Consider the following 16,103-nt stretch of genomic DNA (forward strand, 5'->3'; position numbering starts at 1 on the left):
AGCAGCCCATTTTATAAGAAAGAATTTCTATGTTGTCGATGTCCTTGTCAGTGTAGAAGATGTGGATGCAGCCATAAAACTAGTAAGAGAAGCAAAAACTGTGTGTGCTAAAGGAGGATTGCACATTCATAAATTCATCTCCAATTACAAAGAAGTTGCTGCAGTGGTTTCCTCAGCAGTCAGCAGTATGTAAATGGAAGACATTTTTGAACGGACTCAAAAGTCAAAAGTCAGCAATGCCAGAAGGTGTCCGGTTTCTGTGGCCAATAGTGTCAGAAGAATCAGAGAAACATCAGACCCTGCACAGGGGCACTAAGTTGATAGTGATCAAACTCCAAGACCATACTTACAGAGGCCCGTAATGTGTCAGAGTTGATCAGTTCAAATTGGTTTACTGGACCCAAGTCTTTGTGGTAAAGAGAGATTGTCATATCAGAGTCCACTCCAGAGCTCTTGGTGGGTGATCCTGAAGTGAAATTGACACAGGTACTACAAACCAAGCTAGAAAAGAACAGATTCAGGACAGATTCGGTTGGTTCTCAAAATGGTATACAGCACTGAAGGTTGTTGCTCGGATCCAGCGACTATCAAAAGGAGACAAGTCACAAAAGCCCATAAATGTTGAGGACTTAAAGAAAGCAGGTACTATGCTTATAAAATTTGCACAAAAGAATGCCTTCAAAAGAGAAATAAAAACACTGATTCATGGCAAACTGCCAAATAATAATCAATTGTTCCAGCTTGACTCAGTGTTTCACAATGGTGTTCTCAGGGTAGAAGGGCATTTAAGGAAATCCTTTTCACCTCTCGACTTGAAGCATCCATTAATCCTGCCAATTAACGGTGTATTGACACATCTAGTTTTGGGACACTCTCTTCCAATGCAATTCACGTAGAAATGCTGGAAGACCTAAACACTGATTTTAAAAACTACTGCCTTTAAAAAAAACCTTGTGATGCTTTATAGCAATACGTGGTGCTGTAAGGGAGATCAGGTCAGATCAAGGCACAAGCTTCATTGGGGCAAAGAATAAACTGACAAAGGTGTTTAACGAATTGGACAAAGAGAGACTGGCTGCTTTCCTATCCCAAAAACAATGTGACATCATATTTAATGTGCCTAATGCCAGTCACATAGGGGGTGTTAGGTAAAGGCAGATCAGTACAATTAGGAGTATTTAAGCTGGGTCCTTTCTCAAAGCTCTAGCAGATTAGATGATGCTTCATTAAGAACATTCTTCCACGAAGCCACATCCATCATATATAGTCACCCACTTACCACTGATACCATTAATGACCCAAAGAGCTCTGAGCCAGACTATTTGCTCACCATGAAAGCTTATATTCCGCTGCCACCACCAGGAAAATTCGCAGCAGAAGCACTGTATTCCAAAAAAGATGGCATAGAGTACAGTATTTTTGGGGTAGATGTAGGAAAGAGTATTTGGCAATCATCACAATCAGACAGTGCTGGCATTCTGTAAAACGAAATGTGAAGATAGGAGGTGTTGTCATTCTTTAAGAGGAAGGAATTCAACGCAGTGACTGGAGACTATAAGATCGCTTGATGTTTTTTTCTATGTTAGACTACTACCACTGAATGGAATAAAAAGGTTTTTAAAAAACTGTAAGAACCTAATTAGACAGTGTTGCTAAGCCTAACATCTCCGTTCAACTTAATTATACTACATCTGTTGACTTTATACAATATTAGAATATGGTGATGAATCTGGGGACCTGTCATGATGTCATGAATAAGTATGGTATAATTAAATAAATAACATTTCAAATTGTCTTAATAAAAGGCAATGCCTTATTTATTTAGTGTATAATATACAACATTTCCTTTACATGTAGATACTTAAACCTTTGACAAATTTAGAAATGTAGTACATGTTTGAGGTTTGAGGTGGATTACTGCAACACACTGCTGGCAGGTCTACCTATGAACTCAATCCGTCCTCTGCAAATGATCCAAAATGCAGCTGCCCGGCTTGTTTTCAACCTGCCAAAGTTCTCGCATACCACCCCACTGCTACGATCCCTTCACTGGCTTACATTAGCTGCATGCATCAGATCACAACACTGATGCTGGCCTACAAAGCATAAAATGGACCAGCTCCCTCTTACCTCAAAGCCCTCATCACTCCTCGCACTGCACCCTGCAACCTCCGATCTACCAGCACTGCTCGACTGGTTCCACCATCTCTCAGGGTAAGAGGCAAGTACAGTATACTACAAGACTCTTCTCTGTTCCTGCACCAAGGTGGTGGAATGAACTTCCCCTAGAGGTCCGGACAGCTATTTTCAAATGGTGGTTGAAGATTTACTTATTCAGGAAACACTTCAACTAGCAATTTTTTGGCTATCTTTTGCATTTATAATTTAAAAAACTTTCATTGGACAATGTTTTAAACTCATGGTATTTTAAGTATGTAACATAGTGAACCAGAATTAATGTTTTCAATGATAGAGATTTAAGCACTTATGTACCTCGCTCTTGTTAAGGGTGTCTGCCAAATGTAATGTATTGTAATGGTCTGAGTTCTGTAGTTCAGATTTATACATTTCTAACTTGATAGACATTTCTAACATTTCTAACCTTATTTTTGATTTTTTGTTAAAAATGAAAGGCTGAGAGACACTACTCATAAAGTCTGTTTCTCTTTGCCTACAGAGGCCCAAACATAATAAAAGAATGTTTGATTATCCACATTCTTATAAATGTGACTGAATTGAGACAAAACAACACAACGGAAGATCAGATGACATTTCAGTATAAACCCAGAGCATTTATACAGCGTGTCACTGCAGGATGCATAGAACCAGTTTATTCAGAATCTGTCATGAAAATGAATGAATGCAGATGAAATTCATCATGTGATCATAAACACTGAGTTCAGAGATCAGAGTCTGGGGAAAAACTGCAGGAGGAACAAAAAGTGATACTTCTGAGTTTAAAAACGCTGTCTTTTACACAAAGATAAATAAGATAAATAAGTTACAAAAAGATAAATAATTCCTATTTGTTTTAAGAAGTCACAAATCAGCCTCACTCTAAACTGATATTTATCTTTACATTTTTCTTTAATCAACTTTAAGCATTTATTATTTTCTGTCTGATATTTCTGTGATTTTACACTGACACTTTAGTTATTTTACTAAACTTTAAATGTATATTAACATTTAAAACATATTCCAGAGCTTTAACTGCTCTCTGTATTGTGTGTTCTTGTAACATTATATATAGACCAAATAACCTTACGCTGTGAAAATCCCAGTCCTGCTCTATTTTCACTCTCAGTCTAACAATAGTGAAACTTTCATTTTATTCTGTGGCTGTACAGACTCCACCCTTCTCAGGAACACACACTGCTACTAGATGTAAAACTTAGTTAATTCTAAAGTAATGTGTGAAAATCATCTAAATCAGTTTATTCAGTTTCAGATTTGTCTAGCAATCTCTCATTTGTCAGAATCTGTTAGCCAGAGCAACTTACATAAGTGCTGTGAAGTGTCTATCAATTATTACATCAACAATGTACTAACGTTGTCCTTCTTGTGAGTTGACTGAAAACCTCTCAAAGCATTTCAATACATTGGGGGTGAATGCAACAGCGAAGACGACATTCACATATGCTTAGTAGACTGCTTAGGCATCATTATGATGGTTGTTTTCCTCAGGCATGTGTGGACAGTAGCCTGGATTAAGTGACAGGTTAAAATAGTTTTAGATTTTTCCTATTAAGTTTACAATTTTGTAATTTTCCCTGTTAATTTTATTTGTTAGTCTAGTTAAATTACACTTACCCAGGATTATGTGTATGGATTCATACAGGTATAGTGATCCAACGTCATATTAAAGTCAAGTAAATAATTATTTACACTTGATTCAGCAAATGCATTGAGTTTAATAGACTGTTTTTTTTTTACTATAAAAACTTACAAGTACAACCTTAACAACTCAGTAGCTCAAATGATTATTTTACTTTGTTAGTAAAAGGATAGTTTTCTACCGTTTATCCGAACTTCTCGGGTCATGGGGAGCCTGTGCCTATCTAAGGCGTCAAAATGTTTTAGCCACATGGTTCATGTGGAAAGTTTCAGGATGACGTACAGTTTCAGAAAACACACTTCAGCTCTGAGAGGGAAATAGGGCACTTGTTACAGTACGTGTCCCCAAGTTTTTAGACTGTAAATATTTTAGTCCATAACCTAGTGACACAGTATAAGAATGTATTTATTGACGGAGACTATGAGTACTCCTGTAAGTCACTCTGCATAAGGGCATCTGCCACATGTTATAAATGTCTAAAGGGTTGTTCTTCAAATGCTTTAACGTTTCATGTCTCCCAGAGCCCAGATTCTACAAGGTCCTTTTTTTAAAGGACTACAATTTATCCTTACACATGATTGATGCTTTATTTAAACTATAAAACTATATTTAAAAAAATATCCCAAGAACATGCAGAATCTCTCCTACATTCATTTAGTGTTAGTTTCTACATCCTCGTTATACATCACTCTACTGAGCAGATATTAATGTCAGCATGGATAAAACATTCATCTAGAACGGGCATCACCAAATGGCGGACCACGGTCCAGATCCGGACCGAGTGACAGGTCTGCCCGGACCCGTTAAAATTAATAATAAACTGATATTATCATATTAAGCATCTCCTTATTATCTAATATTATAAGATTATAAGCTCTTTGATATTAATAAAAAGATAAATCTTTCGTTCATGCACAGTTAATCTAGTTATTACAAAAGGAGCGTCATCAAAAGCCAAGCCAAAAACAGATTGTTTCTGTTCCATTCTCCAGAGCAGAAGGTGGCAGTAATGCACCTAATTATGCTGGCAGGACAATTAAGATTCAAACTGCTGGCAGGACAGTTACATGCCCATTTCTCTCACTAAGAACGGAGGATGGAAAGGGAGTAAGGAGAGGTGGAAAGGAGAGAGGGAAAAGGGAGCTGCTCAAAGCTCTGCACTTTTCTTTTTGTAACCCTCGTACTACTTTTATTAGGAATATGTGCATATAAAAGCTTATTTTTTAATAACTGCCCTATTCAGATATTTGTGGCTGAAAAGGTTTGTTTATAATAAGGTTTAAGTACACTATTCATTAAACTGTTGTGTTTAAAGAGATTTACATTTTTTTTTATGTGATCTGAAAATGAGTGTGTATCCCTTTAATTCGTCAGTGGCGGCGAAAGAGTTGAGAAACTGTGTGTATACACTAAAGTTTGGCTTAAGTGCACTTGGAAGACATGTGCTGGTTACTATCTAGTTTGTTATTTTTTCTGTGATTGGATGTTTATTATTTTATACCCACCCATGCATATGAGAGTGCAATGTGTTTGGTTGGTAATGTGTCAATCAAAAGAGAGAGAGAGATTGAGACGAGTCGCGTTTGAGAGAGTGGCGGAAGCAGAAACGCTCGTGCTAAATGCGTGTTATATGGATTTGTTTTCTTTATAAACAGTGTTTTAGTTGTTTATGCTTTAATGTTAACCAGGAGATGTGTTAACGGACCGTGATTTCGTCTTATTAACTGTCGGTGAGACCCTTTTTTTTTCCCTTTTTTTTTTTGAGAAGAAACTGCCCGGTTGTGTGGAATTGGAGTGCCTCTACATAACGTTACTGGAACGATATACTGCATTCAGCGTATTACTGTGGTATTGGTATATAGTATTACCACTATTCGCCGAGGATCGTGTGTGATGTCTCCGCTTAGAGTGTGAGTGGTCACTGGGAGCACAGGTACCTGTTATTTGTGTTGGTTTTGGCTCATTTGAGTGAAGAGGCCCGTTGTAATTGTTTCAAAGGCCACAACGCACGCAAGCAACGACACAGGCCTGCATCGGGGGGTGGTTGTGTGAGTGAGTGTTTGCTTGTGTGAGTGGGCCCACTAAAATTTATGTTGAATTTACACTGTGGTACTATTGGTGTTGGTTTAGAGTGTACAGTTGCTCCGTTACTAAACTAGTTAACAGTAAGAGTGCTTAAGTGTTTTCTTGAGTGCATATTCATTGCTGGGGTTTTTTTGTGTATTCAAAGTGAAGTATTTGAACTGTTTACATTGTTTATTCAGTAAGTGGACAATAATTCATTTCGTTAAAACCTATTGACTATTGTTATTCATACCTATATATTGTTATACCTATTTCACTTACACTTACTTACTTAAACATATAAATATAGATATTCTATAATTCATATCACAATATATTTTATATAGAAAAATAAATACAAAAACTGTTTCATGAATGTTTTTCTTTATTGTGTATTTAAGAGTCCAGGTATCAGAGTATTTTTAATTTCTTTAGTCGAGAGACCCCAAGTTATTGAACCCGTCGCCCCACCCTAAAGAGCTTAGACTTGACCCAACTAAGTAGGGCAGGGGGTGCTACATTTTATTCAGTAAATTCTGCCCTGTTCTATTTTACCTGAAATGTTCTTTTGCCCAAGGTTCCTGTGTTATTAATCTTTTGTTTATTTTTTTTCTTAAAGATTAAAAGCACTTTTATTTTATTCAAAAGATTCTGAATGTTTTACATTACTTGAAATATAGGCCCTAAGTTCAGGCTGCTCAAAGCTGTGTTTGCACTTTTTATTTATTTTATTCAGAAGAAATTCAGTGTCTGTTGTCTGTTACTTGACGTGTAGTAAAGACAACTACAGGATTGTTTTCCATTCAAGTGCCATACAAGTTCAGACTGTGAAAACACTTGAAATTTAACAATAAATTATATAGAAATGTATGTGCGTTATTGATTTTATCAACATGAGGGTACACTGTTTTAAGTGACAATATAAGATTCGGACCTTTGCTGTGTGTAAATTTTAGTAACTGGACCTCTTTGAATTTTAATTGAATACCCCTGATCTAGAAAAATACCATTTAAACTCAATATCGAAAACAAATCTTTAGATACAGATAATAAACTAATAATATGTATTTTAATATTACAATTATAATTATATTTACAAGACATTTATTATATAGAGAGACTAAACTTGCATTTTTATAATGTTAAGTTTCTTAATTCATTTTTGCTTAAATGGCAATTCAAAGTTTATTGAAAATAATTTATTTTCCCTTATTTTCTCTCCCTTATAATGAATATGTTATTACGTGTTATTTATAACTTACACTTCTGTACATTTACACTTTTATAGAGTATGTGTGTGTATCTATGCAGATGAGCTGTGGATGGATGATTATCATATTCACATAAGCATGAAGGAACGCAGTGTTTTGGAAACTTTTGCAAATTCTCTTAAATATATTTGTGTTTGTGTTTTGAACCAACAACAGACTGACTAAGAAAGAATTTCATTCGAAGGATTTGATCTTTTTTGTGTTCTTTTGATTTTTCTTTTATACAATTATTTCAATATAGCATTTGTTTTCCTTTTTCCATGTCCTCTTATTCTGAACATTTTATATTGGAGAGTTGAAGAGGTGAGATTTTAAACCGTGTGTGTGTGTGTGTGTGTGTGCGCATTTGTATGTGTGTGCCTCACTGGTTCTCCAGCAGTTGTTCCAGTTCCTGAACTTTACTGCAGAGCTGATTGAATGGAACTAAACTCTTCCCCAATTTGTTCAATTCAATTCAAATTTATTTGTATATCGCTTTTAACGCTTCTATCGTCTCGAAACAGCTTTACAGAACATAAGAAAAATAGTACAGACTGTTCAATATTAAATATTAATATCAGACCTGACTAAAATCATGTTCAATTCATCAACATTCAACAAACAACTACTCATGTTCACAGAAGGTCAGAACAGTTAATGCAAACTTTCATTTAACACAGAAAGATCATATTTATTAATTTTGTACAGCATCAGAGACAGACTCATGGCTCACTCGACCTGTCCCACAGCCCCACCCTCACACCACAGACAGCGGCAGAGCGTGTCAGAGTTCAGTGTGTGTGTTTTTTAAACTGAGGGTTTAACAGGTACAGGAATAAATACAGTTGTTAGTTACAATGAGGTTATTAATAAACTAATGATAGAAGTCATTAAACACATCCTGCTTCCATTACACTTTATGGATTAAAGAGTCAGAGTCATTCTTCACACCTTCCTTCCCTTTGCACTTCAGGTAAATGCACACTGTCGCGACTATGAGAACTCCCAGCTCAGCCACCACCCCAAACAGCAAATATGAAAAATAGATACTCCCATCTGGTCTTGGCTGGTCTTCTACAAAAAACACTAAATATTAAAACATTGAATTTATGACAATGATGCTGTGTGTCATGACATTTAGATCGCACACACACTCACCGAGGAGACTTTTACAGACACGTTGTAGACGAGAAATGCTTCCTGACTGTTCCTGCTCTGGATGGTGTAAACTCCACTGTCAGTCAGGTTCACATGTTCCAGTTTGAGAACTGGAGATATTCTGTGTGTGTATCCGTGAAAACAATCCAAAGAACTGTCTTTAAATGTACAGATATTTGTACCAGCTGCATCATCAGCAAAACTCCTGGTGCTTCTATAAATCACCTCCACTGGCTCACCTCTGGGCAAATCGATGAGCAGATTTTCACCAGGCTTCAACTGAACTGATGAGTTCTCAGCTAAGGAGCAAACAACATTACAAATTCTATATAAATCTTTTACAAATCAAACATAAATTAAAGGTCTTTCTAATCCCCAACTGTTTGACAGAACAAATGATAAGACTTACTCTGAATGGAGACATTAAATTCATTGATGCACTTCTCATAACACATGCAGCAGTAATAACCCCTCATGCTGTAATAAGCCTCAGTGATGGTGAGTGACAGATCTCCCTTCAGGTACTGATCATGAGATATATTATATCCCTTCTCTGTGTTGCATGATGTCTGATTACACCAAGCCACCACATAGTTATTATTCTTATTGATCCATTCAACCAAACCAGTACAATTCCGTGTGCAGTTGAGTGTAACAGACCCATGACGCTTCACCTTTATTTGGCTAATTGCATTATCTGAAAAAAGAAAGGATAAAACCTTTATATCAGGTGAAAGAAATATCTCTATTTTTTATCCTGAAGTTATTTAAAAATACGGCCATGTCCAAAGGTTTTGAGAATGACATAAATATTAAGTCTGCAGCTTCAGTTTTTGTGGATTTTTTTTCAGACATTTCTGAAGTATAATTACAAGAATTTCATGTGTTGAAGAAATTTTATTTACAATTACATGAAGTTTATGCAGAGAGTCAATATTTGCAGTATTGACGCTTCTTTTTTAAGACCTCTGCAATTTGCCCTGGCATGCTGTCAGACATTTTCTGGGCCACATGCTGACTGATGGCAGCCCATTCTTGCATAATCAATGCTTGGAGAATTTGTCAGAATTTGTGGGTGTTTGTTTGTCCACCTGCCTCTTCCGGATTGACAACAAGTTCCCATTGGGATTAAGGTCTGGGGAATTTCCTGGCTCTAAATTAATGTAGATGCTTTGTTCCCCTGAGCCATTTAGTTATCACTTTTGCCTTATGGCAAGGTGCTTCATCATTCCTCTCAGAGGATGCTTTTGTACCATTCTTTATTCATTGTTTTGTTCTTAGGCAGCATTTGAGTGAGCCCACTCCCTTGGCACACCTCTCCCACCCCTGAGCACCCCTGATCATTTTTCTTTCTCTGTCAACCATGGTTACCTGCAAGGAATCATGTGCAGTGATCTTTGTTTTGCTCTAAAAGGGATTTACATCCTGAGACCATTACACAGGAATGATGTACTCAACTTAGTTATCAGACACCAAGATGTAAAGGAACCTCCAGCATTCAGAGGCGACAAAACAGATAGATGCACCATTGATGAATGGGAGGAGTTAATGCAGACCTATCTGAATAAGAAAGGACTTGGTGTGCAAGAACAAGGTCAGGAGATCCTTGATAGACTGATGGGCCGTGCTAAAGATGTTGTAAGAACGTGCATTCGTAACAATCCCCTAATTAATGTGACTAGAGACCCACATGTTATCTTCTCTATTTTGAGACAACACTTTGGAGATGCGGTTTCTTCCACTACTCCTCTGAGAGATTTTTATGAGACCTTGCCCAGACGTTCAGAGAGTGGCTTAGATTACTGGATCAGACTTAATAAGGCTGTAGACCTGGCAAATGAGTGCCTAAAGAGACAAGGAAAAAGAGTTGAAGAACCTGGTCATGAGGTTACAATGATGTTTGTACGGCACTGTCCAGAACCGACCTTGTACTCAGCCCTTCGAAGTAAACCACTAGAGACCTGGACTGCTAATGAAGTGCAAGCACTGATAGATAGTCATCATATGGATAAGCAATCAGCCAATGTGGAGAGAGCACAAAGGGTTGAAGAGAAGCCTTCTGGCGCTTGGTGTATGACACAGCAGCAGGTTACCAACAGTAGTCAGTCCGGTGGTCTTGATTCAGCTCTCCTTGGGAGGGCAGTGTCTCTTCTAGAGCAGTTTATCATCTCACAGAAGGAAAGCTCGCCTAAAGCAGAACATGTAAAAAACACATCTGTTTACATTCAGGCACCTGTAGAGTTTGTAATTCTTCTGATCATACAACAAAGACACACTGCTTTAAAGAGGGCCTGTGTTTCAAATGTTACGAGACTGGGCACAGAGGCTTTGAATGTCCCAAATGAAAGCCAGTGAAACCAGAAGCAATCAGAGGTTCTTCCGATCCTGAACACCCTTTAAACTAGAAAGCTCACACTGTAAGGGCAACAGTGTGAGCACTGATAAACTGAAGCCCCCAGAGAATCCAGTTAATGTCCATGTTAACGTAGTTGACAATCTGACTCCAAAAGTAAACAGTGAAACAGAAATGAGTACCTTTAAGACTAGTTACTGCTCATTTCGACAACATATTTACAAGAAAGTTAGTGACGAGGATGAACTATTTCAAGTTCCAATACTAGTTGAGGGACAAGTAGAACTCAAAGCCCTTATAGATAGTGGATCTGTAACCTGTACATTGAGTGAAGCAGCTGAACGCACACTTCAGGACCACAAGATTATCTGTGACAAGGTGAGAAAACCCACAACAAAAGTACTCACTGGATGCGGAGGCAGCAAGGCTAAGACAAAATGTACCTACGAACTAAATGTAGATCTGCTTGGATGCAAAATGACAGTAAACTTTTTAGTTGTCCCAGGCCAAGATGATGACATGATCGTAGGCTCAAATGTTCTAAGACACATGACGCAAGAAGCAAAGAAAACAAAATGGTACTGGGAGAATATTTCTCAGCCTGTTAAGGAAAACAGTCATGATCCCCTTCTCAGTCTGCTTTCCAATGTGGACCGTTGGCATGGAGATAATATCCCAAAAAGAGTTGGCACTGTGATGTTAAAACAATGTGTGACACTGGAGCCACAGCATGAGCATCTGATATGGGGAAGGCTAAAAGAAGAGGTTCCTCTGTCTGTTGGGAGTACAGTGATGGTAGAGCCCTCCTCTTCTCATTCTGCACCAAGAAACATCATGATTGCTCGTACTGTGTGCCCGCTCTGGTGATAAACATGCTGGATCGTCCTATTGTACTTCGTCGGAATGCAAAGATTGCTCAAGTGCATCCGTGTCTTGCCCTCGAAGAGTTACAGCTAACAGAGGACATACAGCATGAATCAAGAGGAGTCCCTCAGAATGTCCATAAAGAAAGTGAGATATTGCAAGAGAGAGTTGGGACTAAATGAAATCGATATTGACTCCTGTGAAGTTAATGATTTCTGGAAAAGACAATTGGTGGACCTCATTGTGGAGTATGAGAGCACTTTCTCCCGTGATAAGCTGGACTGTGGTGAGGTCAAAAACACTGTCCACAGGATACACCTAAAAGATGAAAAGCCTTTCCGCCTTCCCTATAGGAGAGTCCCGCCAGCTCAATACCAGAAATTAAGACAGACACTAAATGAAATGGAGGAGCGCGGTATCATCCGGAAGTCCAACAGCGAATGGGCCTCACCTTTAGTTTTAGTCTGGAAACCCTCTGGAGAATTACGAGTGTGTACAGACTTCAGGTGGCTCAATCAAAGAACCGAAAAAGATGCATACCCGCTGCCCCACCAAGCTGATGCTCTTGCGTCCTTGGGGGGAAACTGTTATTTCAGTACCATGGATTTAACATCGGGTTTTTATAATATCCCAATCCATGAAGAAGATCGTAAGTACACAGCGTGCACCACCCCGGTAGGGCTATATGAATACAATCGGATGGCTCAGGGCTTGTGCAACAGTCCAGCAACGTTCTCTCGCATGATGACTGCAATCTTCGGGGACCAGAACTTTCTATCCCTCCTCTGTTACTTAGATGACCTGCTGGTGTTTGGAAAAACTGAGAAGGAGGCACTCGACCGCCTTGAAATGGTGTTTTCTCGGCTCAAAGATCATAACCTCAAATTGTCCCCAAAGAAATGTTACTTTCTGAGGAAAACTGTCAAGTTCCTGGGACATATTGTATCGGAGAGTGGCATCACGACTGATCCAGCAAAAGTGTCCGCGATCAGTGAGTTCAGCGTGGTGGAGCTAATGGAAGAAGATGGAAAGATTCCATCACCCACAAAAATCAAATCTTTTCTTGGAATGGCAAACTATTATTCACATTTCATTGAAAGTTTTTCATCGTTAGCCAAACCTCTGTATAAACTGACCGCTGGACAAAAGATCAAAGGTGGAAAAGTTGTCCCCAGAGCTGTCAAACCCAAGCATCTGAAACCTGAGGACTGGACTGCAGAGTGTGATTTAGCTGTGGAAAAAATTAAACATGCACTTGTTAACACAGTTACTTTGGCTCATCCAGACTTTCAGAGACCTTTCCTATTGTCCACTGATGCATCTATGGATGGATTAGGTGCGGTTCTGAGTCAAACACCAGTGGGAGAGAAAAAACCGAGACCAGTGGCCTTTGCGAGTAAATCCCTGTCAAGGGCTCAGTCCCGTTACCCCGCCCATAGATTAGAGTTCTATGCTTTAAAATGGGCAGTTTGTGATAAGTTTGCCCATTGTCTGAAGGGGACTAAGTTCACTGTATTAACAGACAACAATCCTCTGACCTATATTATGTCAAAACCAAAGTTAGATGCCTGTGAACAAAGATGGGTGTCTAAATTAGCGCCCTTCGATTTTGATCTGAGATACATACCTGGCACCCAGAATGTTCCTGCTGATCTGTTAAGTCGACCCCCTTTTGCAAAAACTCTAGAAGTTTGTGAAGCTCTTAAGGGTAAAGCTCAACTTGTAACATCCGAAGCAGTTCAGGAAGCTTTCCGGTTGTCAGTGAATGTACTCCATCAGACATGTGAGAATAGTGTTCAGAGTGTTGAAGCTGGGAGTTTGCACCAGATTGAAAATGAGGGAGTGAAAGCTATTTTAGAGTCCTGCCTTGACTGGGAATCCACCAGACCAGTTCGTGGTGCTCAGCTTTCTCACTGCACTCACAGTTTAATTCAAGGAGGTGTGGATGCACTCCCTGTCTTTTCACTGGAGGAAATACAGGTGAAACAGAGAACAGATTCCACTCTTGCACGTGTTATATTCTTCGTTGACAGGAAAAGGAGACCATCACGAAGAGAGAGAGACAATGAGACCACATCAGTACTGAGAATGCTGAAACATTGGGAAAAACTAGTGATCAGAGACTGTGTTCTGTATCGCAGGTCCAAAGATAGGGTAGGAAAAGTCAGGTACCAACTAGTACTTCCTCCTTTGCTTCGGAGTGCTGCTCTGAAAGGAACTCACGATGACGCCGGTCATCAAGGGCAAAGTAGGACTCTTCACTTAGTACGGCAGAGGTTTTTCTGGTCTGGAATGGACACAGATGTCAAAAAGTATGTTTCACACTGTAAAAGCTGTGTCGTTGGAAAGACTCTGGAACCTGAAGCCAGAGCACCACTGGAGTCCATCAAGACAAGCGCACCATTAGAACTTGTGTGTATCGATTTCTGGTCTGCAGAAGGAAGACATGGAGAGAATGTTGATGTTCTCGTAATAACGGACCATTTTACAAAATTGGCCCATGCGTTCCCCTGCCCGAACCAAACAGCAAAAGTGGTGGCTCAGAAGCTGTGGAATCAGTTTTTCTGTGTATATGGCTTTCCACAAAGAATACATTCTGACAAAGAAGCAAATTTTGAAAGCAGACTTATTGCTGAGTTGCTACAGGTTTCTGGTGTCCGTAAGTCCCATACTACACCCTATCACCCAATGGGTAATGGGCAAACCGAAAGATTCAACCGTACTCTTGGGAACATGATCCGTTCTTTGCCGCTACGATCAAAAGAGAGATGGCCCCAAGTGATACAGACACTCACATTTTCATATAATTGCACCACTCATGAAACTACAGGGTTTGCACCCTTCTACTTGATGTTTGGCAGGGTACCGAGGCTGCCTGTAGATATCATGTTTGGAAATGCCCTGAAAAATGATGAGGTGCAGACTTATGATGAGTATGTGAACTGTCTTCAGAACGATTTCAGAGAAGCTGTAAAAATTGCTCAGGAAAGTACAACTGCAGCCCAAAGGAAGCAGGCGAGAGAGTATAACAAGAGATCGAGAGGTGTGCCTTTAGAAATCGGAGACCGTGTCCTTCTGGTAAACAAAAAAGAGAGAGGAAAACGAAAGTTAGCTGATGTGTGGGACTCTGTAGTTCATGTGATAACTTGGAAAGACCCAACAGTGCACATCTATAGGGTAGAAGACCCAGCTACAAAGAAAAGTAGAGTTGTTCACCGTAACTTTCTCTTACCTGTCAACTTCCTTCCCTTGGAGAAACCAGAATCCAACACTACAATGTTCTCCACAATTTCTGAGGAAGAAACACATGAGGTGAAAGACCAAAAGTACAAGTCTCTGTTCAGTTCTGAAAGAGGATCTAGGTGTGGCAGGGTTGCCGCTTGGATATTGGAGAGCCGAGGCCCAAAAGAATCTCAACCTGTTAAGACACATTCTGTTCAGGGACAAAGCACTAGACAAGCCACAGAGATTGACACATCGGCTTCAACAGATTACACAAGAGACCATGATTCTTCAGTAGTAGATGATGGAAGCAACCACAGTGAATTTTCTTGTGGCAGTTGTGATATTGATGATGTCAGTCTAGATGGCCAGAATACAGATGATGGGAGCAGTGTGCCTAATTCAGACTCAAATGGAATGAGTATTGATGAAGAAATGGTTGAAGAGTCTGTGACCAGTAATAGTGTTCAAACAGAACAGAATACTGTCCAGAGTAGAGCCAGTTCTGAAAGCAGATCAGACAGTAGTCACAAGTTTAAAGTCCCAAGTAGTAAAACTAGAGCCTCAGAGAAACTGTCCCCAAGAAAAGTAATTGTGTCAGACACGGTTTTGAAACCAAATGAAGGGATTGTGAAGACTAGATCTGGTAGGTTAGTAAAGCCTGTTAAAAGACTTCTTGAGTGTATGAGCATGGTAATAAGTGAGCCACAACGTACTGATCCGTTAGCAGAATTGCTCAGAATCCTTTCCAGTCTTGTTGGATGTTAAATTTAATTCCATAATGTTGAAAAGTGTTCTGAATAATGTCAGAGTAAGCATGTAAAACTTTAAGGGCATTTGAGAAGTACTTTATTGAGGGATGTATGGTTATATGTATTAGGGCATATTTCTTCTAAGCAAGGTTTATTGCTATTCATTTGAATGACTGAAGTCTGGATATCCCCTTTAAAAGGAAATTATCTCACATACAGCCTTAAAGTTTGCTGAAATTTGGGAGGGGAGAGTGTAATGTTCTGAGTTTTGTGTTCCAGCAAACTTTAGTGTCTTTTATTTTGAAAGAGATTTCATTTGAATGTATTTAATTATTTTTGTAATTTTATGTTTTTCTTATCAATCCATATAATTTTAATTTTTTTATATAGCACAAGGAAAGAAAACAATGTACTTTGTAAAAAGTTAGTTTACATTGGTGTGACGTCACTTAGAGGCGCTGTTACGTCTGACTCTCAGTTCTACATGTGACTGAAGAGAGTCAGACAGACTGTTGGTGAGAGGATGTGTGTGTGATCCCGTGTCTTTTGTTTAATAAACTACAGACGTGATTCACCAAGGAGCCTGGAGTCGGTGTGTCATTTGT

Source organism: Tachysurus fulvidraco, chromosome 9, assembly GCF_022655615.1.
Source record: "Tachysurus fulvidraco isolate hzauxx_2018 chromosome 9, HZAU_PFXX_2.0, whole genome shotgun sequence".
Lineage (NCBI taxonomy): Eukaryota > Metazoa > Chordata > Actinopteri > Siluriformes > Bagridae > Tachysurus > Tachysurus fulvidraco.